A 26,350-nucleotide genomic window follows, 5' to 3' on the forward strand; every position below is an offset into this window, starting at 1 on the left:
GGGTTTCTTTAATAAACTTGAGACGGGGCTACTATTGGACATGTGGCTACAGGCTCTTCTCTAAAAAAAAAAGAAAAATAAGAGTGGATTTATGTTATGGGTTTACGTTTAGCTTTTTAAACTGAGTTTCGTTCAACATTTGATCTTTTATTTTGAATGCCTGTAAATTTTTCAATGCAAAACTAAGTCATGCAAAACATAGTGTAGATATTTTTATTATTCCTAAGAGTTAATTGCAAAACTCCTAGGGTTGGCCCAAGTGGTAAAGGCCTTGGATTTGGGGGTATTAGGGGTAAAAACCGACCCTCTCGGTTCAGCTTTTTGCAAAAATCGAAACCAACTGACTGTAGCTTTTTGGGAGAGAAAATCGACTGGATCGGTTGCTGGCCGATTCATGGTCAGTTTATCGATTTGGGCTGGTTTGGACCTTTTTAAAAGCCAATTCAACCTCTTTTTAGGTTCAATTTATTATTCAAGATCATCAACATTTTAGGTTTTTTTTACTGAATTTTTAAAATTAATTTTACATATTCAATTTCATTTTAATTTTAATGTCATGTATACTATTAGTAACTAATAACTACTACATATATACTACTAATACTACTTATACTTTATAGTCTTATATACTAATTACTAGATAACTAAAAAAATAATAAAAATAAAAAAATAAAAAACCTCCACTAAACGTCTAATACACATTACAAACAAAACTAAATTGTCTTAAACAAGTAAGCAACAATTATTCTTGAATAAAATTTCACAAATCTTCATTCTTCAAGATTCCAAATAGATTCCCAATGGAGTCTTTGACTCTTCAGTCATCAATAGTTGTGATGAACGATGCTCCTAACTCTATATAGAAAAACATCAAATAATCAATATTAATAAATTAAGATAATAAAAAAGAAATTAAATTAAATTATAAAAGTAAATAAATATGGAAATTGAATGAGAAAAACATTACCAGATTCTACCACAAAGCTCTCAACATTATCCATGGACTCTCGAATATCAATTGGCGTTAACGGATGTCGCAATCAATTCTGAGTACAAATAAGTGTCTCAACAGTTCTCGGAGCCAAAGAACTCCAAAAAGGATTAAGTACACTACCTCCCGTACTAAATACTGACTCTGATGCAACTGTGAAACAGGCATAACTAACACATCTCGTGCAATCCTTGTAACTATAGGATACTTAGGCTCATTAACTTTCCACCAATTCAACAAGTCAAAAGATTGGCTGAATGCACCACAACCATCTGATAAATACTATCTATCTCTGCTTTGGTAGCTGTAGATCCAGAGGCAATCAATGCTAACAACCACTCATAAAAAAATTGTGACTCATGACTGTCTTCACCATCATTTGTGGGTGCAGATGCCGGAGGGGAACATGTTCTCCGCTAGTCGAGGTAGAACCGAACATAGCATTATACTCTGCATACAAGTCTGATAATAACTGTCTCACACTCGACAACAACTCTTCAACCCGACTCTCATCATGAATTTTTTTCAAGTAGAAAGTAAGAAGCCTAACTTACTACATTGATCAAGGACAACTATAATCAACAAAAAGTTCATCATATCCAATGGACCTCAATATTTATCATATTTCATTCTCATGCTTATGGTCATGTTTATCAAACAACTATTCTCACTTTCACTTAGCCTAACAAACTCTTTTTGGAGCATACAAATCTCCAAAAAATTGGTGTTTGCCGTGACATATAAAGACCTAGAAAATCAACAAGTGGCATCATAAACAGCTTCAAAAATTTTACAAAAACCTGCACTATCTCCTACTCGTCAGCTTTAAGAGGCCCAATGTTTCCATCCTTAAAGTGTAACGCCCATCCTTATAGTGGGACATTTTATAAAATCATTTTAGAAAAGACAACATGAATTACCGTTCGATTTAAAACTTTTTACTTTCATACCCAGGGTGCAAGACTCTACGTTATAAAATAAAATGTGCTTTGAGAATAAAAGAGGTTTACAGCAGAAAGCATTAATCTTAAGATACAAAGGCCTCTCATACAGTTAAAACTCTCATGCCTAGACTTTCGTGCTCTTCCTCTTGGGCCTTGTCCGTCCTGACGCGTACTGATCATTTAGTTCCTGTGGGGGGAGGGGCACATATAAAAACTAAAATGAGTCAAATACTCAGTAAGCATTACTTCATACAGTTAAAATATAATAACATAGGTTTTCAGTCATGCATTCAACATTCCATACATACTATACGTACATGAATACATGCATTCATTTGAAAACATCACTGGACGGGATTTTTCTTTAAAAAGGGTTTTCATTTCGTGAAACGTATCTCCCATCAATGCCTTCATTTCTTAAAGATTTCGATACATTCATGCATTCATATATTCTTTCTTATCGCTTTCATTGGCCAGTACACATTGTTACGCCCCGTGTGTTGGGGTTAACGGTCTTTCTTTGGACCCGGACTCCTGCCGTGGCCACGAGTTGGGAATCCATTTTCAGTCAGGGGCAGCACTGGGTGCACTACCAGTACTACTTACCCAGCATTGCAATCTGCCCATTCCTTTGGTACCCTTTTCATTCATTCATATGGCCGTTACGTATTTTCATGCATTAAACGTTCATTTCATTCAATCCATTCATTTCAGTCCTTTCATTCCATTCTTTTCAATTCATTTCAGCTCTATCTTTTCAGTTCATTCATGGAAAAACGTCGTTTAAAAACATGGGTTTAAACACCATCTTTCATGGCATCCATAAAGTATCAGTTCGTAGAGACATACTTTCTTCGCGTCGTTTAAAGCATCAATTAAAGCATCAAGCATAAGCCTCAATATTTCTTTTCATGGAAAATATATACAATAGATACTGCGTATAGTCATCCATTCACATGTGTACAATTAATACTTTGGGTGCATAAAAAGGGGCTGCCAAGAAGGGTCGTACATACGTATACCTTTGAACACCTATACTTAGCACGTTTTCATAAAACATCTTTCATATCGTTTTGTAAGGCATCGTAAAGGAAAAGCATTTCATTTTCATTTCGTATATTTTCGAAAACTCTAAAGAGTATGAACATAATACTTACCTAGACTCCATGCTATACTCATATCATGCAGTTCGTTCATGTGCGTGTTAGATGGCAACCTACATGCATACACAAAACCTTAACGTCATCCTTTATCTAATGCATAAGCAACTAAACTAGAAGTAAAACTACACTTCACTTGAAACACTCTCCTTCTATCCCGTGCTCTTACATGCTCTTTACTGTACTAAAACCTTCGGGGTCAACTTAGGGTCACTACCTCTTCCAAACTCAATGTCTTACCTCGAGTGTTCATCCACTAAAGTGAACCCATGATTCACCTTAGGATTAAGACATTGAGACCTTCCTCTTATTCTTCTTATTGACCACATTCCGACGCACGATTCTGGCTAATAGAGTCACGCATCCCAATAGACAATACACCCGTCACTGCCTTTATGCATCTTAGCTTACACTAGATCCTCATTCTCATCCATACACGCCACACGACTCTAAGCCAACTCTAAGGCTTAAGTAGCATGTAACCATACTTAGGACAGATTACCCATTACATATGGTGAATCTGTCCAGTACATGTGTCTCACCAGATTACACATGTACCTTACCCATTTATCACCTAAAACTAACCTATAACACGTTAATCACATGCTCGTAGGGACAAGCGCCATACTCCGATACCAACCTTCTCTTAACCCGGCTAGCATGACTCTTCATGCTACCCGTCCCTTTTGACAGTTCATCACAACACTTAACACGACAAGATTCTATTCACAACTAGCCTTACGTCACGTCATATAGCTCGAGACTACTCCCAAGCTACACCATGACCTTGTCAAGTCATTTGACATCCTGCTACGTCATTTCTACGCCAACTCCTAACTCATAGTGAGTACGGTCCCTCACGTACTCCTATCACATCGTGACATCTCGTCACATTCCTACTATGTCATTCTTACACTAACTTCTCACCCATCACAAGCACGACTTTTGGTTTAACCATGTCCATTCCCCAATCATCTTCCGTTGCGCACTCTTACACTTGTTCTGCCACTTCACACATATTCCCAGCCATAAATCAAACACGGTGACACCTGTCACCTCAGACTACAGGCCACGTCTTAACTACTATGGGTCACTATTCCAAGTTCCCGACACTACTCATCACGCTCTACGCCCAACAACTACACAATCATCCTTATCTCTGCGACACGCCACATGATATATCGCTGCACCTCATGGAGTACACTTCACATATACTCCCTTCACACACAATACGACCCATCACCACTACGGCATACTCGCCATATGGTGCATCACTCCATCACATGGAGTACATTCCACGTGTACTCCCTTCACACACGCTATGCCACACAGAGTACACTCCACGTGTACTCTTCTGAATCCACACTTCACAGCACAGTCCACATGTAACGCCATGTTCCCGGAGGTCCGGAGAGTTAGCTCTTAATACTTAATATCAACTTCAATAACACAACTACAAAATCTAGAAAACTCTATAAAATATTAATTTATTTACTCAACCCAAATATTTATGTTCCTTGATGTACAAAGGATTAAATACAGGTCAACAAAAAAAACAAAAACAAACCCAAGAAGGATGAGAGAGTGACGTGCATGCAGGTGTATAAGGTGGATTTATATATGTGATGGAAACCCTAAGGGAAACACTGAGATGAAGAAACGTGCATGCCAAGGACGTGGGAAATAACTTTAGGGGAGAACATAGATGAAAAGAAAACGTGCGTGAACTGTGAAGTTAACATGTGAATAAATAGGTGATTGAAACAAAACAAAAACAAAAATCCTAAAACTGAGGAGAATAGAGGTGTACGTGCATGGGGGTGCAATCGTGCGTTGCGGCGAAAAAAAATCATAAACTCAGTTGGTTTTAATGGTTTAAAAGACACAGGTGTGGGCTCGGGTCTTAATCTTTTTCTTGAGTCATTGATCATGAATCAATTTCAAAAAATAATTCCACTAGTCCAAAAATATATAAAAAGAAAAAATTGGGCTTGACTAGGTCCGGGTGTTACACCACAACACTACACAGCACAGTTCCCAACTACGCCCAACACTTCGCATACACAGCACATCACATTACCACACTACACAGCGAACTCCACAAATACTAACAGCACAGTCCACAACCTAATCAACTAATTAACATCTAACATAAATAATGAGGGATAGAGGGTTATACCATCGACGGGGTTGACCCGTGCGTTGTTCGCTGACCATCACGGTTGATGATGTCGAAATGTACGTGGCGGCTGACCCACGTATAGTAGCTGTTTGGGCCCTTAAAGGTGGTTACGAGTGCAGATCTAAGCGTAGGAGGGTTGGGTCATGGTCTTGGCGTGGTGGTCTTGTGGTGGTGCCAAGGTGGCACACGTCGAAGACACGGCGGCTCATGGAGGAGTTTAGGTCATGGGTCTCAAATAGGGAAAATCAGAGGGAGGGCTTCGCTAGTCGTGTCTGACCATGGAGGGACTGAGGGAGGTGCGATGGAGCTTGTGGTGGAGTTGGGGTGATGCCACGGTGGCTGGAGGCGGCAGATCTAGCTTGGGGGTGGAGGAACAGCCCGTGAGAGAGTGAGAGAGAGTGGGGGAGCTAAGTGGCTCGGCTAGACATGGGGGTGGCTCGGCTAGACATGGTGGTGGCTAGGGGAGGTCGCCGGTGGGAGGAGAAGCCTTTGGTGGTGGTGCGGTGGCCGTGGGAGGGGAAGCTCAGCCATGGGTATGGGGAACCCGTGCGTTAGAGGAGCTCCGTGCGGCCGAGGAAAAGGCTACCAGCTTTGGGTCAAGGGGAAGAGGAAGAGGGAGGCACAGGGGGGGCTCGTGGCGGTGGTCGATGGCCTGGGTGGCCGCATACGGCAGCGCTAGGGGCTAGGCACGGTGAAGCCGTGCATGAGGAGCTACAAGCGTGCGTGGGAGAGGGTGGCTGCTAGGTGGAGACTGGGTTGGGTGGTGGGAGCTCGCCGGCATGAGAGGACACCGGTGGTGGTGGTGGTGGTGGCGGTGAGTCCAGGCAGCGCACGGCAGTGCCGGGCTGGGCTGAGGGAGAATTGGGTGAGAGGGAGGCTTACGCGTGAAGGAGAGGGAAGGGAAAAGTGAGGGAGAAAGAGAGGGCGCTTGGGTATTTAATCTAGACCCTTCATCTTGGGATCCTCAAAACGATCTAACGGTGGGCTTTAAACATTGATTTGGAAATGCGTAAACATTAGCTTAACTATAAGCACTAAGAAGAATTAAGGTAGAATATTATTTAAACTAAACTTTAGTTTATAAAATAATATTCCTTCATCATTAATAAAATAATGAAGTCTTATTTATTATCTTTAAGGGAATAAAACCATTTAATTAATTTAGAGTTTTCAACATAATTCAAATCTCATAATATTTTAAATAACTGAAATCATTTCAATAAAATTATATTAAAATGATTTCCAACAATTATAATATTTTTGGAGCTCTTCAAGAATATTATAATTGTCTTATTTAAAATCAAGCTTAGTTTAATAATACTGAAAATACCTCATATAAATATTTTCAATGCATTTAAAACATTGGGCATACTTTAGAAATCACATAATATCTTTATAAACACGCCATCGAGATTCGACACGCATAACGAGGCTCACAGTCACTAGAGAGAAGGGGCAAACTGTTACATAGTTTTCGTCCTCGAAATTTACTTACGTCAAAAAGAATGAGTGAGGTGTTACATAAAGTAACAGAGAAAATTGTAGTTCTCACTCTCCATCTGCCTGAAAGACTTCTCAAATTTATCAACTGCCTCCAAACATCATGTAAGTTGAATTCCATCAGGTTTGTACATCAAGGGACACCATTTTTTTTTACAATCAATTTCCTTTTTTTTGCACATCTTTTAAACTTGTCTAATCTTCCAGGGGAGGAGTGCACATATCTAACCGCCTTTCTAACCATTGTAATGGCGTCATTACATTCCTTAAGACCCTCATTCACGACAAGGTTCAGAATATAAGCACAACATCTCATGTGCATATACTTTCCCCCAATATATTTCCCATAAACAATGCCTCAAATATGTGATTACAGTATTATTTGAGCTAGCATTATCAACAGTAACAGTAAATATCTTATCAATACCCCAATGAAGGAGGCATGATTCAATATATTTTCTAATAATATCCCCTCGATGATTAGGGATTAAACAAAAATTAATGATTTTCTTTTGCAATTTCCAATCATTATTAATGAAATGTACAGTTAGGCACATATAATTAAAATTTTGTACCAATGCCCACGTATCAGCAGTTAATAAAATCCACATTCCCCCATCTTTAAATAATTTCTTAAACTTGGTCTTTTCAAATGAAAATAGTTTCATACAATCTCTTGCAACTGTGACATGGCACTTTAAATCTAGGTTCAAACAACCAAACTATCTTCTTAAATCATTGCCCTTCAACAATTCTAAATGGTAATTTATCGATGATTACCATCTCCGCATGCGTCAACCTCACAGCCTCTTTACTATATTTGTGGGTTACAATATGAGAAAAGCTTGGAGCCAGACGAGTTTAAAAACACTTTTCGCACCAGTTAATAATAAACTGCCACACAGTATGAACCCAAGTCCACCTAATTCCCCTTTGTTTTCTCTGAATCTCTCTCCCTCCCCCATCGTCTACACTCAAGTCCAAAAGAGAAAAAACCCATATTTCTCTCCCTTGACTCCAGACTATGAATCATAGCTCGAAGCCTCCATTTTCTTCGCTAGTGGCTCATCAGATGAAGCAGTTCTTGACTCTTCTCTTCTAGTAATTCTTGGGTTTCTGGTGAGTCGTTGCACTAACTCATGGAAGTTTGCTATGTCAGTTTTGACCATAGAAGAAATCGTCCCTACTCTCGATATTTCTCGTTTCTGCTAATTAAATGTTTGGGTTTTCCTAAATATATGAATGTTTTGTGGGATATGTCAATGGGTAGGCGATTAGCTGAGCTGGGGTTTCCCTTTCCCTTTTCTTATTTGTCTTTCGATATGGATTTAAGCCATCTAGCTCTTCTGGTTCATGTGTGAAACTTTGAGGACGTGATCAAAGAAAGTGGGCATGCTAATATTTGCACTCCTTTGATGAGAAATTTATTAGCTTGGTTTATCAAGCATTTGAAGCAATAATTATTGGGTTAGCAAATTCGCACACCCTTTGGCTCGTTGATGAAAAGGCTTGGAAGGACAAAATTGTAATGTTTGGAATCTTATTGTTCATAATTATTTGTTCTTTGGCTCGTTGCTGAAAATGAGTGATCAAGTGGCTCTTTAGGCTCAATTCAGTTATGGTTCTTGTCTTTTCAGGCAAAGTGAAAATGGAGCTCTGACCTATGATTTGTGGTCTAAAGTCAAGGGAGAGAAAGAGGGGTTTTTTTCCTCTTTTGGACTTGAGCGCAGATGATGGGGGAGGGAGAGTGATTCGGAGGAAACAGAAGGGGATAGGGTAGACACGGGTTCATACCGTGTTTTCTTGGAGTACCTACGTGGCACATTATCATTGGCTGGTGTGAAAAGTGTTTTTAAATCCATCCGACCCCAAATTTTTCTCTATGATTCCTTAACAAACCCCCTCCCCTCGAGGATGCCTCACCTACCAATGTTGTTTGGTATTTATCCAAATGCCCATGTTTATGAGGATTTTTGGGACATGAAGGTAGATGATTTTGCATGGTTGAAGTTTCGTTCCTCTTTGAGTGGCAAGCGTACATCTTGCCACAATAATTACACTTGGCCTTGGGATCATCTACGGCACAACCCTCAACTTTTGTAAAATGGTCCCAAACAATTGATGGATCATTCCCCTTTCATTTCTTAGGAAGTGGACAATTACTACTATTAGGGGCACTTGGAGGTCTTGGTGTTTGGGTCTCTCCCAAATTAATTGTTTGGGAGTTCGAATCAAGAATCCATCTAACATGTGAAAAATTATATACACCACGTCATTACACAACAATTAAAACAAACAAAGAAAAAAAAATCAACAAAATTACAAAGCAGCTAGTTTGCAACGTGGCAAACATCATAAGTCTAAACTCTAATCTAGATTTTAGATCGCTCATCAACCTCACAAATTATTTTAAGAATCAAAATAATTTTATAACAAAACTGTCAACACAATATTAAATCAGCAAATGCCACACAATTTAATAATTTCTATTAATTTGATTTTAATCTAATAGGAACACTCACAGTGGGAATTCCGAATTAGGTCTCAAATTTAACTTCATAGTGCAAAAATTTGATCCAAAGTTTTCCAATCCTTGTCCACACACAATACACAATAAACAATTAAAAATATATGGGACATAAATTGATATGATGATAAAGTTACAAAAAATTAAAAGCATACCTAAAAAAAAAAAACACCAGCTTGCGGCGGACTCCGTGAGTGGGACGGAATTGGAGTGGGATGCGCCGTTTGCCGGAGGGATGTGGAGGCCGATGCCGTTGACGTTGGAGAGTGCAGACTAGAGAGGATGAAATACAACTCTTCTGAATTCTGAAAATGAGGGATCGACTTCGAGAAAGAGAAGCAAAGGCATAGGTTATTTAAACCCTAGGTAGAAACGATGTCGTTTGGCTTGTTTGGCCTAAGCCAAATGATGCCGTTCCCTTTAGTTTTTTTTTTAAACCACAGAAGCAAAACAGCGTCGTTTCAAAACGGTATATATAAAAAAAATATATAAGTATATGACGTCAGCAAGTTCAACGGTTTTTTCCTAATTCAAACCGGAACCGAACCGGCCAACGTCGGTTTTGTTATATTACCACCGCTGGTCGACCGGTTTCAGCCAGTTCTAAGCTCTGACGGCCAGTCTGAGTCTGTCCCAATCAGTTTTTCGAGTTCTTGTACAGGACTAAGGGGTATGCTCCCCCAAGGTCTAAGGTTAAAATTTCCTTGGGTGCAAACAATCTTTTGGGGCCATTGAATTGGGAGATTTTTCTCTTGAATTACACGAGACCACACTTGTAGAAAACTTCTTATTGAGGGTCTGTACACCCCGGGATTAGTCGGCACATTATTCCCGAACACTAGATGCCAATAAAAAAAAAAAAAAGTTAATTGCAAAATCAGACTAACAGATGTGAAAGCTCTCCTTTCTCATTTTAGGAATTAACTCCTTGAATTTACAATCCATTGCAATTAATTCCCTCTATCCATCTTCCATCTTCACTAACGGCATGGTTGCCATGTGGCAACCAATTAGAATTTGATAGATGGCATATCAATGCCACATCAACCACTTTATTTAAAAATAATAATTAAAAACATAAATAGTTTTAAAATTAACATTAAAAAAACTAAGAAAAAATATTTTTAAAAATATATAAATACATTTTTGTGACAAGTACAAGATCTTTTATTAGTATTGAAATAGGCATAACCCAAATGCACAAGAGATTATAGCTATCTAGGAACTCGAGATAGATGCAATGAAATTGTGAAAGGTGAAAGTATCAAAATCTATAGCAATGGCCCACATAAACAAAGCCTAAAAAAAACTCTTAAATTCTTTCATAGAGCGCTCGTGATCCTCAAAGTTTCGGTCATTCATCTCCCTCCAAATAAACCATAGTAAACCAATGAGAACCATCTTCCACATAGCTGCAATCTAGGGGGTACCTTTCTTAAGTTATGTCCAACTAGCTAGCAAATCAACCCCCTTCCAAGGCATAACCTATGCTAATCCCATTCTACTAAAAAACCATACCAAAGGGTTGTGGCTAACTTACAATGTAGAAGTAAATGATAAACTGTTTCACCACCCTTTTAACACATACTACACCAATTAATAAGGATAAACATGCGCTTCCTTTGGTTGTCTATGATCAAAATCTTCTCTAATGATGTTGTCCAAACAAAAAGACAGCCTTAAGGGCGCCTTACTTCTCCAAAAACTCTTCCACGGGAAGTGATTGTTATCATGAGTAGTGAGGGTCTCAAAGTATGAGTGTACAGAAAATTTCCCTTTACTAGAAGGAATCCAAATAGTCTTATCCACCTCTATGTTACAAGTACCAAAAGCAGCATAGCAAATTAAAAAATTCAGTGAAACAACGATCTCCCAATAGTGAGCCTCCCAAATGAAGCTGACATTCCACTGCTATGAGTCACTAGAGAACACCCTTAACTTGGCTACCGATGCCTTTTGTAGCCTGTAAAATGCTGAGCCTTGTTAAAGACCTTCAAATTGCTAATCCCTAGCCCACCACCCCTCGCCGAAGAACACTCATTTTCCCAACCAACTAAATGAAACTTAAACTCCTCACCTAATCCACTCCATAAAAAATCTCGATAAAGCTTCTCAATCGGGGAAGCAGCGCCAATTGGAAGAGGAAATAATGATAGGTAATATGCAAGAATGTTTGAAAGTGTACTCTTTATTAAGGTAATCCTACCCTTTTCGACAAATAATATCTTTTCCACCCAGCCAACCCCTACTCAATCTTCTCCAACTCCACATCCTAAATAGTCTTAACTTTGAAGAATGCTCCCAAATGAAGGCCAAGGTAATTCATAGGCAAAGAACATACCTTCCAGCCCAATAAATGGGCCAAACCCCTTACATTGCAAACATTGCCAACAGCCACCAGCTCATGGAAGATTTACTTTCAAACCAGAGATAACTTTAAAGCAAAGAAAGATAGCTCTCAATGATTGGATGTGGCCTTGGTCCACCTCATAGAATAACAACGTATCATCATCAAACAAAAGATGAGAAATGTTGATTGTACCACGATTAGTATCCCCTACCATGAAAACTGTGACGCCCCTAGCCCCTGCTTGGGATTGGACTGTGACTGAAGCATCGAGACATGTAACTCAAGGCTACATATCCCTCGTACATGACAATTAAGATGCAATGCACCTATAAATCTAGCAGTATGTAGTAATTCGTAGCGGATAATTCTTTTAACTATGTAAGGACAATGGCAATATAATAATCATGGTACCGAATGCAAAATCTCAAAAGTTTAAAATTTTCATAATTGTACTTCCCAAAATAGATAATTGTTTTAAACAACTCCCAAGACAAGGGACCATTAAAATATTATTTTTACAAAAAACCATAAATTCATGTCTTGTTACTACTACCACTTCCATGGTCCCTTCTCTCTTTTCCAAAAAGTGACCCTTATCTCTATTCTTCAGCCTCTTTGTCTCTTTTATAAGTTGTAAGGCCTAGAAAATGAGTCGGTCGACATTCTTTATCCTATCCAAAAGAGGGGCTCCGATGAGCTCTCATTGGTCTTGGGCACCTCCTCGGTGGTCAGGGGTACCTTGGTCCTCATGCGTTTCGTCATCTAAACCTGTCACCACTTTTACCATTCTGGGTAAGGAATGGTAGTGGAAACTACCATAGTGAGATTTCAAGAAATCTTAGCAAGTAAACAGTCAACGTACAGTAGATATCATAAGCATATACAAGTAAACCACAATAATTGCAATCTATAAAGAAATGCATGGATATGTACTTTGACGTAAAACATTTGACATATGCAACATAGACTTTTCATATTTTCATCTTTTAGACTTCTTATCACATGGTCATATCATTTGAGCTCGAGTACTTGTTCTTGTCATAACATATCATGTCATTCTTGTCATTTCATAACATATCATGCCATTCTTATCATTTCATAACATTTCATGCAATTCTTATCATTTCATAACATTTTCATATTGTGATCATATCACATCGTAACATATCATGGCATATCATAACATATCATGACAGATCATAACATATCATGACAGCTCAAGTGCCTTGTTCATTTCATGATTCATATGGATGGATACCTAATGGCTCCCCTAAGCACCGTGTGTTCCCCATTAGTTACTGCATCAACCAATAATCCACTTGGTCGAAGTGACTACGTCATAACATCAACTTATTCTTTTACGCCAGTGCGCTTACTTTGCATTCACCGTACGACACCCACTAGCTTTAGGTGCAACATCGCTATGATATCATTTCCTTTAGGAACCATTCGAGGCCTGTCAACTATACTTCGTCAACCCTCCACTCAACTTTAAACACTCCAGAGTGAACGGGGAGTTCCACTAGGGTATTTCCCCATCCTAGCATTTGAGGTCGTGACAAAACGTACTTTGACTCTTTTTTTTTTTTTTAAACATAGACTTCCATGCATGAGACATGAACACATGATATCACACTTTATCATACTCATGCAACATGTACAACCAGAAACATATATGTCCAATTCTCAATGTGCATCTCACAATATGGCTTGAAAACATTTGAACATGCAATCATATGATGAATATATGTAAACATAGTTGAATCACACTTATCAAAATCCAAAACAGATTCGGATTCCCTTGATATGGCCTTGGTCGAAACATACAAGTCCTCTAAACAAGGATTTTCATCATCACATCACATATTCTCATGCTTTTACACATTCATATATCAAAACAAGCATGCATAGCACATCTACATGTCAAAACTGAAACCATAATCATGGCATAATCAAAATACACTTCAACAAACCATCATGGAAACATAGCATCTCATCCCTTTTATCAAAACCAAACATACATATGACAATATAAAAATATTCAAGCAATGATAAACTAATAAGAGTTCACGAAATATATACAAGTGCTATCAAAAGTAAGTTGGAAGTTTACTTACAAAAAATCCGAAGTATAAAGTAGTAAAATCTGAAAAGTACATGCAAGACATATTAAAAGACAACTAGAGAAACCCTAGTCTCAAAATAAGAGTGAATGTGTGTGTCTAGGGTTTTCGAAAAATGCTTTCCCATGAAAAAAAACCGTAGAATCCGAAACCACAACCTTTCTTCTAGGTGGTGGCCATGGCCTTCAGTCCCTCTTCACTTCATGTTCAAGAGCTTGAAATAAAAGAATATTGTTGGGTTCTTCATTCTCTTGAAGAAAAACCCTGGTTTCTAAAGTGAAGTGTATGTACATGTGGGAAAACCTTAGAACCGAAATTTGTTGGTGTTGTTTTCCCTCTTGGCCGTGTGTGTATGTGCAAGAAATCATGGAATGGTTCTTACCTCCTTGTGTTCTTCCTCTAGCTGAAAGATTGTAGAAGTATTCTTGGTTGTTTTCGAAATGGGGAAGAGAATGGTATCGTTTGGTTGGTGAGAAAGTTTGAGAAAATGTAAGAACTTAGAGAGAAAATAGTGGTAGCAGAAAATCCTTAGAAACAAGGTTGAGAACTTGAGCAAAAGGCCTCCATTATTTTCGGTAATGCCTTTTTATAGAGCCTCCATCCCTTCTTAAAATGCCAAAGGCTTGTGCATGGTTGCCACTTGGCATCTTAGACAAAGGGTCTCTTCCTCTTCTCGAGGATGCTTTGGAAAACCAAAGGCCTTCTTCACATGTGGCGGTAGCCTCCTCAAAAATCGAAACCCTTTGTTGCCTCACCTTCCCATTATGCCCTTCCTTACTTGTCTAGGTTCAATGTACCTGGTGACAAAAAGGTCAAAACACATAGCTCAATCCTCCTTGGAACTCCACCTCGTGTGCATGGTTGCTATGTGGCAAGTGAGTGTGTGTGTGTTCCTTGTGTTGGCCGAAACCCTAGGTCTTCCCTAGGTGATCCTTGGCCTTCCCTCTGCATGAGTCGTCACTTCCTTTCTCCTCTCTTGCTCTTCCAACATTCTTTTAGAACATGTCCTTTCCTCTTTCCAAGTAAGATCTTCTTGGAACTCCAAATGTCTTTCTCCATGCTTGAAAAGTGTCAATCTTAGAAAAAGGGATCCTTACATGTTGCGTGTAAGCCCTAATCTTGATGACCTCATCTTCCACTCACACCTTCTAGAACCTCTTGCATGTTGGACAAGTGTCATACTTACCATTTCCCTAGGTTCCTTTCTAGAAAAGATCAAATGGCTCTTCTTGTGCCATGTGGCACCTACACCCATCTTTAGAAAACACTTTGGGCTTCCAAACCCTAATGCTAACCTTGTTTGCTGAAATCCACATGGGCCTTATTGGGTTTTTTTTTCTCCTTTCTCTTATGGGCATTCTAAATTTAGAACTCTTAGGGGCAATAAAAGATACCTTAAGACTTCTCCTCTAACACTTAACATTTCCAATAACTAAAATAACCCTTCGAATAAAATAGGAACGAGGACTTGGCAAAGTCCGGGTTCTCACAGAAACTGAAAAAAATCCACCCTTAACTAAAAGCGACAACATTCTGCTAAGAGCCTCCATGAAAATGATAAATAAAAAAGGTTATAGAGGATCATCATGTCTCAATCCGTAAGTACTATTGAAGAAACCCACCAGATCACCATTCACCAAAAATTGAGAATCGAACCATAGACCCACAATACATGACCCATGACCTCCATCTCTCCCCAAACCCACACCGGCAAATAATGTAGGAAGTCCCCATTAGCGTGATCAAAAGCCTTCTCCAAATCTAGTCTACATAACTACGAAGTACTCTTGACTTGATACTATCATCCAAACATTTATTAGCAATAAGGACCGAATTCAATATTTGTCTACCTGTTAAAAAAGCATTTTGTGACCTAGAAATTATTTCCATAATCGAGCTCATTCTATTAGCAAGGACTTTTGAAATTGTCCTATGCATCCCATTCACGAGGCGAGAAGGAAGAAAGTCCTTCACTTCCATAGCACCTTCTTTTTTTGGGAATCAAAGCAATAAAAGTAGCATTAAGACTCTTCTCAAACTTCCCAAAAGAGAAAACTCATGCAAACCTTTCATAGCATCTTCCTTCACCACCTCCCAACAGGTATGAAAAGATGCAGAAGTAAAACCACCAGGGCTTGGAGCTTTATTACTATCCATTCTGTAACTACTTATGAACGTCATCTTCTTCAAATGGTCTCTCTGGCAAAGCAATACTTGGCCGATCAATTGTCTCCACAATAGACCATCAAGTTTGGGCCTCCATGCAAATTGTTATGAGAGAAATCTTCAAAATTTCTAGCAATATGATCCCTAATCATTGAGTGTTTTGGGGAAGCAAAACCATCAATGTTGAGTGTATCAATGGCATTGTACCTCCTATGCGAATTAGATATCTGATGAAAGAATTCTTTGCACTCGCCCCCTCCCTAAGCCACAACACCCTTTGGATTTTTCCTCAAGAAATCTCATCCATCAGAGTCACCTTCTCAAGTTCATAAACAACTTGGCTTTTCCGGGAGCAAAAGGGCACTCTACCTTCTTCTTCCAAACCTAGTAAGTCCTGCAATGATGCCCTATTCTATATTCCACATCTCCAAAGACCTACTCGTTCCAAGTCTTCAGATCATTCTTCAACGCTTTCAACTTACCTACCAAAATAAAGCTCAAAGTGCCTAGCAATGGAAGTCAAAGGTGTAGTCTTTCAAATGCCCTTTTAGCTCTCCTAACCCTGAGGGCTTCCCTCCCCATTTTTATCAAGAAAATTGGTCGATCATTGGAGCTATTGTCTATCATTTTGTGTTGAAAGTTCTGAAACATGGTGGGTCTCTGCAAGATATAAATGACACCTCCATCACTCTGATCCCAAAGATTAAGTAGCCTAACAAGGTTACTAATTACAGACCTATCAGTCTATGTAATATGATATACAAGATTGTGACATGAACCCGTGGGAATGGAATTAGTTATTATAGTTGCATTACTATAGCCGTGGCACTATTCATCCAGGGGCATTTTGGGTAAAAGGGGCCTTGTTTTGGCCTAGGGTTAATTGGGGTTTAGGTATTTAAATACCTTGTGTCCAACACAAATTCTTTTTAGACAATATTGAATTTTCATTGTAAGTTGAGTTTACTCTTCTTGTTCTTTATTGAACTTTTGAACTTATCAAAGGCAAATCACAACATTTGCGGCATTCCTCCTTATAATCTGGGTTCTTGAGACAGGTTATTCAACAGGTCTAGATTTTAATATAATCTAGGTTCTTCAAACAAATTCTCAACGGGTCTAGATTCTCCATCCATTGACTTGATGGAGAATGTCAAGAACAAGATTCCATTCCCGTTTCAACGGCTTATCCATTCTCCATCCATTCTTCACTCTCCATTCTTCATTCTCCATCAACGAGTCTAGATTTTAATATAATATGGATTTTTGAAACGAGTTCTCAACGGGTCTAGATTCTCCATCCATTGACTTGATTGAGAATGTCAAGGGCAAGATTCCATTCCCGTTTCAACGACTCATCCATTCTCCATCCACACCAAGTCTAAACTAGTAGAATGTCAAGCAACGAGTCTAGATTCTCCATCCATTCTTCACTCTCCTCATCAATGGGCACCAAGATAGACCTAGTCTTAAAGATCCTTTACAAGTTCCAGATGAGCCAATTACAATATCAATAGCCAAGAAAATCAAGGAGGCAATGCAATGATTGATGCAATCCACTTGGAATGAAGTTAGCAAGACTCCAACACTCAAGACAGGCTTTAGAGAAGGAGATCCAATTTTAATCCACTTAATACAAGCTATGGAAGACATGAACTAGAGTTATTGTTTAGATCTTGTTTAATTTATTAAAAGGGCTTATTTTATTAGTTATAAGAATTAGTCTAGAATAATGGGGCTTGAGAATGTTAGGCCAACATATGTTTTATGTTTTATGAGCTAGGGTTTCAAGAGAAGTTTTTAAGGGTAGTTTAGGGGTTGTTTTAATTTGCAACTAGGGTTTCTTTTGGGAAGACCTTGTATTTCGCCCAAGGGTATTTTGGGAAAGTATTTTATGTTAACCTAGGGTTTTTGGGGATTGAGATATGTAAGTTACTGTAGCTGCGGCACTATTCACTCAAGGGTATTTTTGGCAGATGGGGATTTGTTTTGGCTAGGGTTGTAATTAGGTTTTGGTTTAAATACTCTTTGTAGTCTCATTTTTATTAGTTTATGAAATTTGATGAATTTATTTATTGTGAGTTGAGTTTATCTCCTCTTGTTCTTGAATGAACTTTTGAACTTATCAAAGGCAAATCACAACCTTTGTGGCATTCTTTCATATAATCTAGGTTTTTTAAACGAATTCCTCAACGGGTCTAAATTTTTCCATTCCCATGGGTTCATATCATTTGGTATTCAAAGTTAGGTTTCCAATCAAGTCTGATTCTATCTTTTAATTATTGCATCTTTAAATTTAATTCTAAGACTTCATTATTCTGGGGTTGCAAAAAAAAAAACAAAAAGTAGGCTGCCGAAATTCTTAGGGTTTTTGGTTTTGCTAAAATTTGCATCACCTAGGATCTCAAAATTCTAGGATTTCTTGCATTTCTAAGTTTGTCAATTGCTTGGAGTGTCGTTCCATTGATTCTCTTCTACTTCATTATCAATTCTTGTTTGTTTGAATTCAATTGCTTGATTTTCACAATTGAATATTGCTATTTGTGATTGAATTAGAGAAAATAAGAGAAAATAAAAGAAAAAGAAAAGAAAAGAAAGGAAAGGAAAACAAAACAAAACAAAATTTGAAAATAAAAAAGAAAAAGAAAAGAAAATGTAGCATATTCAAATGTTGTTGTATAGTTACAACAAAGGGAAAGAAAGACATTTGTTGATTGAGATTTATCATCAAATGGGCTAAATACATCTTTCTAGTTGGTATCTTATTTTATAATTACTCTTTCCCTCGTATAAATTCCTTGAGTTTCATGTCAATTTATTCCTTCCTTTTTTTTGTTCTTGTTTCTTGAACCTATTTCTGGTTGAAATAATACAAGTTTGTATTGTCTTGATTTAATTCAACTAGTTCTTAAAGAACTTGAGCGGGAAAATTATTGAAGTAAAAGGCAAGAGAGTGTGAGACTATTATCGAAAAAAAGCCAATTAAGAGTGAAACACGAGTAGAGTGCTATTATTCAAGTGTAAACATGTAAGGGAGTGTGTGAAGTTTTTCACTAACATTCTTTTTGTGCAGCACATTTCAATGTCTCATAGGAGTGACTCATCACCAAAGGGGATGGCAAATAACTCATCATTTGTATTGCAAGTCATGCAGCAACAGCTTGAGCGGTTGAACTTGGTGTTGGGTGAAGTGAGGGATATGATGGATCAACAAGACATCGTGTGTAGAAAACTGCAAAGTGGGAGAGATAGGAGGAGACGTGAGCCTAGTATTGAACATAAGTGTAAGAATGAAGAGTATAGTGAGTCTCTTATTACTAGGCGTGCTCTCAATGTACAAATTAGGATGGATGATACAGAGCAGCGGAGAGAGAACATTTTTCATACTAGATGCCACATCAACAACAAGGTATTTAGTATGATCATTGATGGGAGGAGTTGTATTAATTTGGCTAGCACTACTTTAGTTGAGAAATTGAGTTTACCTACCTTGAAACACCATAGACCATACAAGTTGCAGTGGTTGAGTGATTGTGGGGAGGTTAGGGTAAATACGCAAGTGCTAGTTTCTTTTTCAATTGGGAAATACTAGGATGTGGTGCTTTGTGATGTAGTGCCTATACATGTTGGCCATATTTTGCTGGGAAAGCCGTGGCAGTATGATAGTAAAGTGATCCATGATTGGTTATAGACATTTACAGTTTTGAAAATGATGGAAAAATAATCAAACTTGCTCCTTTAGCTCCAACACATGTCCGACCAACCAAAGCTAAAAAGTGAGATTGATAAAAAAAAAAAGAGGGAGTAAAAGCGAGGATGAGACTGAGGAAAAATGAAATAGTGAGACCGAAAGGGAGAGAGAGAGAAAAAAATGAGAGAGAAAAAAGATGGGGTGGGGTTGAAACTTCAAGAAAAATAGAGAATGAGTTGAAAAACAATTGTGAGGCCAACAGTTCAAAAAAGATGAGAGTGAAAGAAAAAAAGAGAGTGAAAAAGAAAAAGAGAGTGAGAGGGAAAAAGAGAATGAGGCCGAAACATCAAGAGAAATAGAGAGTGAAAAAGAAAATAGAAAGGTGATTGAGAGTCAAGAAAAAATAGTGGAGCTACTAGAGGAAAAAGAAAAAGGGATTGCAGAGAGAAACAAAACAAAAGTGAGTTTTTATGCTAAGGCAAACTTTTATACTAACGAGTTTAACGACTCTTTGCCTAGTGTTGTTGTTTCTTTGGTGCAGAAATATGAGCTCATGATTCCTAGCGGTGTGTTTAGTGGATTGCCACCTATTAGAGAGATAGAACATTACATTGATTTTGCGCCAGGTGCGACAATTCCTACCGACCTTTCTTTGAAGAGCATGAGTCCTTGACACACTTGAAGGGACAAGGTAAGTTGTTGACTAGAATGCATGCTAAGTGGGAGGATTGTATTGAGAGTTTTCCTCATGTAATCAAATACGTACAAGGTAAAGAAAGTTTTGTGGTTGATGCTTTAGCAAGAAGGTATGTTCTTGTCTTCATTTTAGATGCAAAATTATTGAGAATTGAATATGATAAGGAATTGCTTGCTAATGATAATGACTTTGCTAGTGTGTATGGAGCATGTGAGAAGACATCGTTTGGTAAGTGCTATAGACTAGATTGGTATTTGTTTAGAGAGAATAAAATTTGTGAGCCTACTAGTCTTATGCGTGAGATGCTAGTGCATGGATGTGGTTTGTTGAGTCATTATGGTGTAAAAAGGATTTTAGACATGTTGCATGAATATTTGTGGGAGTATCATTTGCCATTCATTGAATTGTTGCATGAACGTTTGCGGGAGTATCAATTGTCTTTCATTGAGTTTGCATATAATTAGAGTGGTCATTTTGGTGTAAAGAAGATTTTAGTCGTGTTGCATGAACATTTGTGCGAGTATCATTTGTCATTCATTGACTTGTTGCATGAACGTTTGCGGAAGTATCATTTGTCTTTCATTGAGTTTGCATATAATTAGAGTGATCATTTTAGTGTAATGAAGATTTTACATGTGTTGCATGAACATTTGTGGGAGTATGATTTGCCATTCATTGAATTTACATATAATTGGAGTGTTCATGATACTACTAAATTTTCACATTTTGAAATTGTTTATAAACTTAATCCATTTACTCATTTAGATTTAATGCATTTACCTGTTGATGACATGACTAGCTTGGATGGACTTTTCCAAATTCCTGAACAAATTAATGATAATCCATATCAAGTGGATCTTCCAAGTAGATAGTATGTTTTTACTGCTTTCAATGTTTCAGACCGTTCTCCATTTTATGTAGGTGGAGATTCAAGATCGAATCCTTTTGAGGAAAGAGGGAATGATGGGCACCAAGATGGACCTAGTCTTAAAAATCCTTTGCAAGTTCCAGATGAGCCAATTACAATGTCAAGAGCCAAGAAGATCAAGGAGGCCAATGAAAGGATTGATGCAATCCACTTGGGATGAAACTAGCAAGACTCCAACACTCAAAATGGGTTTCAGAGAAGGAGATCCAATTTTGATCCACTTGATACAAGTTATGGAAGATATGAGCTAGAGTTTTTTTTTTTTTTTTTTTTATGAGCTAGAGTTATTGTTTGGACCTTATTTAATTTATTAAATGGGCATATTTTATTAGTTATAAGAATTAGTCTAGAATAATAGGGTTTGAGAATGTTTGGCCCACATATATTTTATATTTTATGAACTAGGATTTCAAGAAAAGCTTTTAAGGGTATTTTAGGGGTTGTTTTAATTTGCAGCTAGGGTTTCTTTTGGGTATTTCGCCCAATGGTATTTTGGGAAATGATTTTATGTTAACCTAAGATTTTTTGGGGATTGAGATATGTAAATTACTGTAGCAAGTATTGTAGCTGCAGCACTATTCACTTAGGGGTATTTTTGGCAGATGGAAATTTATTTTGGCTAGGGTTTTAATTGGGTTTTGGTTTAAATACTCTTTGTAGCCTCATTTTTATTGGTTTATAAAATTTGATGAATTTATTTATTGTGAGTTGAGTTTATCTCCTCTTGTTCTTGAATAAACTTTTGAACTTATCAAAGGCAAATCACAACCTTTGTGGCGTTCTTTCAAATAATATAGGTTCTTGAAACGAGTTCCTCAACAGGTCTAGATTTTCATATAATCAAGGTTCTTGAAATGAGTTCCTCAACGAGTCTAAATTTGGCTTTCTTGGGTGAATTTTCAAATTGATTGTGGGTTTAAGGGATTTCATTCTCACGGGTTCATATCAGATTGTGTCTAAGGTCCTTGCTAATAGGCTGAAAAGAATCCTTCAAGAGATCCTTTCTCCAAACCAAAGTGCATTTGTGCCAAGATGTTTAATTATTGATAATCTTTTAGCAGCATATGAAACTCTTCACTCAATGAGTTCTAGAATACATGGCAAGTCAGGTTTCATGACTCTTAAGCTCGACATGAGTAAAGCCTATGATTGTGTGGAATGGAATTTTCTTGAAGAAGTCATGCATAGGCTGGGTTTAAGATGGATTTCTCTTATGATGAGTTGCATTAAATCGGTATCTTATTCTATATTGATCAATGGAGAACCACATGTTACATTCACTCCTACTAGAGATTTTAGACAAGGGGATCCACTCACCTCATATCTTTTTATTTACTGTTCAGAAGCCTTGACTTCACTTCTTAATCATGCAGAAGCAATGGGGAGCATCTCAGGTGTGCCTATTGGGAATAACTATTTAGTCATCAATCACTTGTTATTTGCTTATGATAGCCTACTATTATGTAAGGCTAATTCTCTTGAATGGAGTCGTGTCCTTTATTTATTGGAAATTTATGGAAAGGCCTCTCGAAAAATGCTCAACAAAGATAAAACCTCCATATTTTTTAGTAGAAATACCCCCACCAGAGGTTCAAAGCAACATTTTATGGATTACTGGAGTGAAGTCCTCCAGTTCTTTTGAGAAGTATTTGGGTCTTCTTGCAATCATTGGTAGAGCTAAAGCTACTACTTTTCATTCTGTTATGGACAGAATTTGGAATCAAATTACCAATTGGAAGACAATGTTGTTAGCTATAGGTAAAGAGATTCTCATAAAGGCTATTCTCCAAGCTATTTCCACTTATATAATGGGAATAATTCCTGCTCCCTCATACCATAGTGCAGAAGTTGAATAGAATGATGAAGAAGTTTTGGTGGGGTTATACTGATGACCATTCTAAGATTCAATGGGTGAGTTGGGACCAGATGGGTCTTTCTAAAGAATTTGGTGGTTTAGGCTTTAGGGACTTTAAAAGTTTCAATTTAGCAATGCTCTCAAAACAATGTTGGAGAATCCTAAATCACCCAGATTCACTACCTACAAGAATTTTAAAAGATAAGTACTTTCCTGAGTGTGATTTCTTGAATGCAAGGCTAGGCTCTAAACAACCTTCATATGTGTGGAGAAGTATCATGGTAAGTAGAAGCTTGTTGGAAGATGATTTATATTGGAGAATTGAAAATGGAAACAATGTGAGGATTTGGAAAGATAAGTAGCTACCAATTCCTTTGAATCATAGCATTCAATCTTCAATCTCAGAACTTGCAGAGGATGCTGAGGTGGTAGATCTAATAGATTCAGACCTTCACACATCAGGACGTTAATTAGATTCTCAAAATTCCTATCAGTTCAGGAGGAAGAGGGGACAAGCTAGTATGGTTCTATTCCAAGGATGGCCAGTTTATAGTAAAGAGTGCTTACCATCTTCATAGAAAGCTTGCTACCAGACTTAGTGCAAGTACTTCTACAGGGAGAAGCAACACTGGTTTTTGGAAGTCCATATGGAAATTGAATGTTCTCAACTCTGTTAAAATGTTAATCTGGAAAGCATGTAGAGATTTCATTCCCACTTTTTCAAATTTGTGTAAAAGAAAGGTTATGGAAGATGAGAGATGCCCATTTTGCAAAACTTATTCAGAAACAGTGGTGCATGCTCTACGGATCTGTGTGGCTTCACAGGATGTCTAGATTATAGGATGTATAATAATGCAAAAGATGTCTTTCCAAAGCTATGGATTTGCATAGATATAGAGTGAGTTAGTCCAAAAGCTAGAAAATGAGGGACTAGAAGCAGCTACTGTGATCACCAGGCTAATATGGATGAGGAGGAATTCTTTTATTCATGGTAAAGAATTCCATCCTCCTAACTACTTGATCCATAAAGCAAATGAGGACCTTTTAATGTTTGAAACTGCTCAAGAGAGGAAATGAGGCTTTAATAGATGTTGAAGTTGTTCCTGATGGTATCCATTTTATTGTTTTACAGGAAACTTTATAATTTTTTTTTATTTTTAGCAATAAAGCATCTTTCTTTCAAAAAAAAAAAAACTACCACAAACAGCCAAGGCAATTATTTCATTAAGGGAGCTTTTATGAATATATGGAATGCACCGAATTCTTTTTTTTAAACACTAAAAAAATGCATACATTCCTTTTTTTTTAAATATTAATGCATACACATCGATAGACCAATCGGTTGTGACGCCCTCAACCTCTGCTTGGGATGTAATGAAGACTTAGAGCGTTTGGACATGCAATACAAGGTTACATACCCCCGTACATGATAGTTAGTATGCAATGCATCCTAGAAATGCAGTTAGCAGTATGCAATAATCACAGCAAAAAATAAGGATGTAAATGAACTTATGCAATAATATCTAAATCATCCCAATAATATTACTTAAATCATAAGTTCCAAATCATCAGGTAGCTTAATCTTAGTCCAAAATACCAAGTTTCCAAAAAAGGATCTAAACCACCTGCGTCATGTGTTCTATGGCACGAAGGGTTAGGCCTAGAAATATCAAACTAAGATCAAGTCTCTTGCCGACGTCTGGTTTCTCCTTAATCCTCTTGATCCACTAGTCCATTGGGTCCATCTGCATCTACAACTTTTATCATTTCGAGTGAAATGATAATAGGTCCATAAAGAGTGAGATTTACTTAAAATTTCAGTAAGTTAGACAACTAGTGTGCACAAAGATAGACTATGCATAAAGAATGATAAACATGAAATGCTTGCAAATGCAAAAAAACTGTATTTGTCTCCCATTCGGATTTCTCCAGAAAGTAGACGTTTGCTGCACATTTTCTTACAGAGAACATAATTTTACTTCTGTCGTAAAATCTTAATCTTTCATCAAGAATTACATAAAATCATGGAATTAATGTAACTTATGCTACCGTCACAGTTCCCCATATGCATTGTGAGTACCTGCCGGTGACTGTAATACAACTCACGTTAAACTACGTTGTCTATAGACTCGTTCTCAATGCATTGGTAATATAACTTAACATCATAAAAATTGGCAAAATTGAACGAAGTTAAAATATATACTATTTTAAAGAAAAATAAAATCTTCTAGATAAAAAAAATTACGAAAATACCACTAACTTCCAAATAGTGCTACTAATGCAATTGCTCTCCAAACCTAACTAGAATCCATAGACCTCATATATTGAACGTTCTAAGATCGTCTATGCCTTAAAAATCAAAAGGGATCTTAGCCTATTCATCCTCAATTCGTAGCATGCTCTCTAATTGGTGCCTATATGAAGTTTTGACTATTGATCCTTATAAATGTATGCATGAAAGATTCACCCAATAAAAAGATGATCACCAAAAATCCTCAATGATGAAATAAAAGCTCAACCTTGAGCAAGTTCATCCCAACACTTAGCCAAGCCTAATGAAATCCTTAAATTCTATCTAAAACTCAAATGATGCATGACATGACCTCTCCATCAATGACATGCTAGAATTAAATCATGCATTCTTCTTATGTCAATCAGAAAGCTTTCTAAATACTCACATTTTAAGCCTAAGTAAAACAAGCTAATTTTCTCAAATGAAGCATGATTAAAAGTCAAACCATACATGCTTTGACAATCAATACAAGATAGAAATTAAAACCTATTTTTCCATGTTTCTAACCTCAAACTAAACCTTCAGAATTTATTCTAAGACATATTCGAATCATAACATAAATTACCAAGGCATGCCATAACTAATATCTTCACCAAAAAAAGAATTTAAAACACTAAACTTAGCCTCCAATATTTCGGCTTCTAGCTAAACATGGTATCTCATGCTTTACTCACCCAAGATTAATACTAACACTCAAAAACACAACTTAACACATAAATTAAGATCTAGAGAGGAAAACTTTCAATGATTTCGTGGTCTTCCTAAGCTTCTCACTCAAACTCAAGAATTCACTTAGAACTTCAAGAACACTCAAGGAACAAGGGAAGAGACGCTCTCAAGAAGACTCGAAGAAGACTTGAGGAAATGAAGTGAGGAAGAAGTGAAGGGGATATGAGTTTATATAGGGCTCCAAGGGTGGTGAGGCGCAGCCTAGAAGGCTTGT

At 37.5% G+C, this 26,350-nt stretch overlaps 1 long non-coding RNA gene across 1 annotated transcript; it reads right to left on the reverse strand.

Moving 5' to 3' along the window:
• Window positions 1-656: 656 nt before the first annotated feature.
• Window positions 657-1,022, reverse strand: LOC121261604. The gene is made up of 2 exons (XR_005939933.1): window positions 968-1,022; window positions 657-849 (listed from the first exon to the last, which is right to left on the reverse strand). It is a non-coding gene; the product is annotated as an uncharacterized LOC121261604 (long non-coding RNA).
• Between the last annotated feature and the right edge of the window lie 25,328 nt (window positions 1,023-26,350).

Source organism: Juglans microcarpa x Juglans regia, chromosome 4D (assembly GCF_004785595.1).
Source record: "Juglans microcarpa x Juglans regia isolate MS1-56 chromosome 4D, Jm3101_v1.0, whole genome shotgun sequence".
NCBI classification, from domain to species: Eukaryota; Viridiplantae; Streptophyta; class Magnoliopsida; order Fagales; family Juglandaceae; genus Juglans; species Juglans microcarpa x Juglans regia.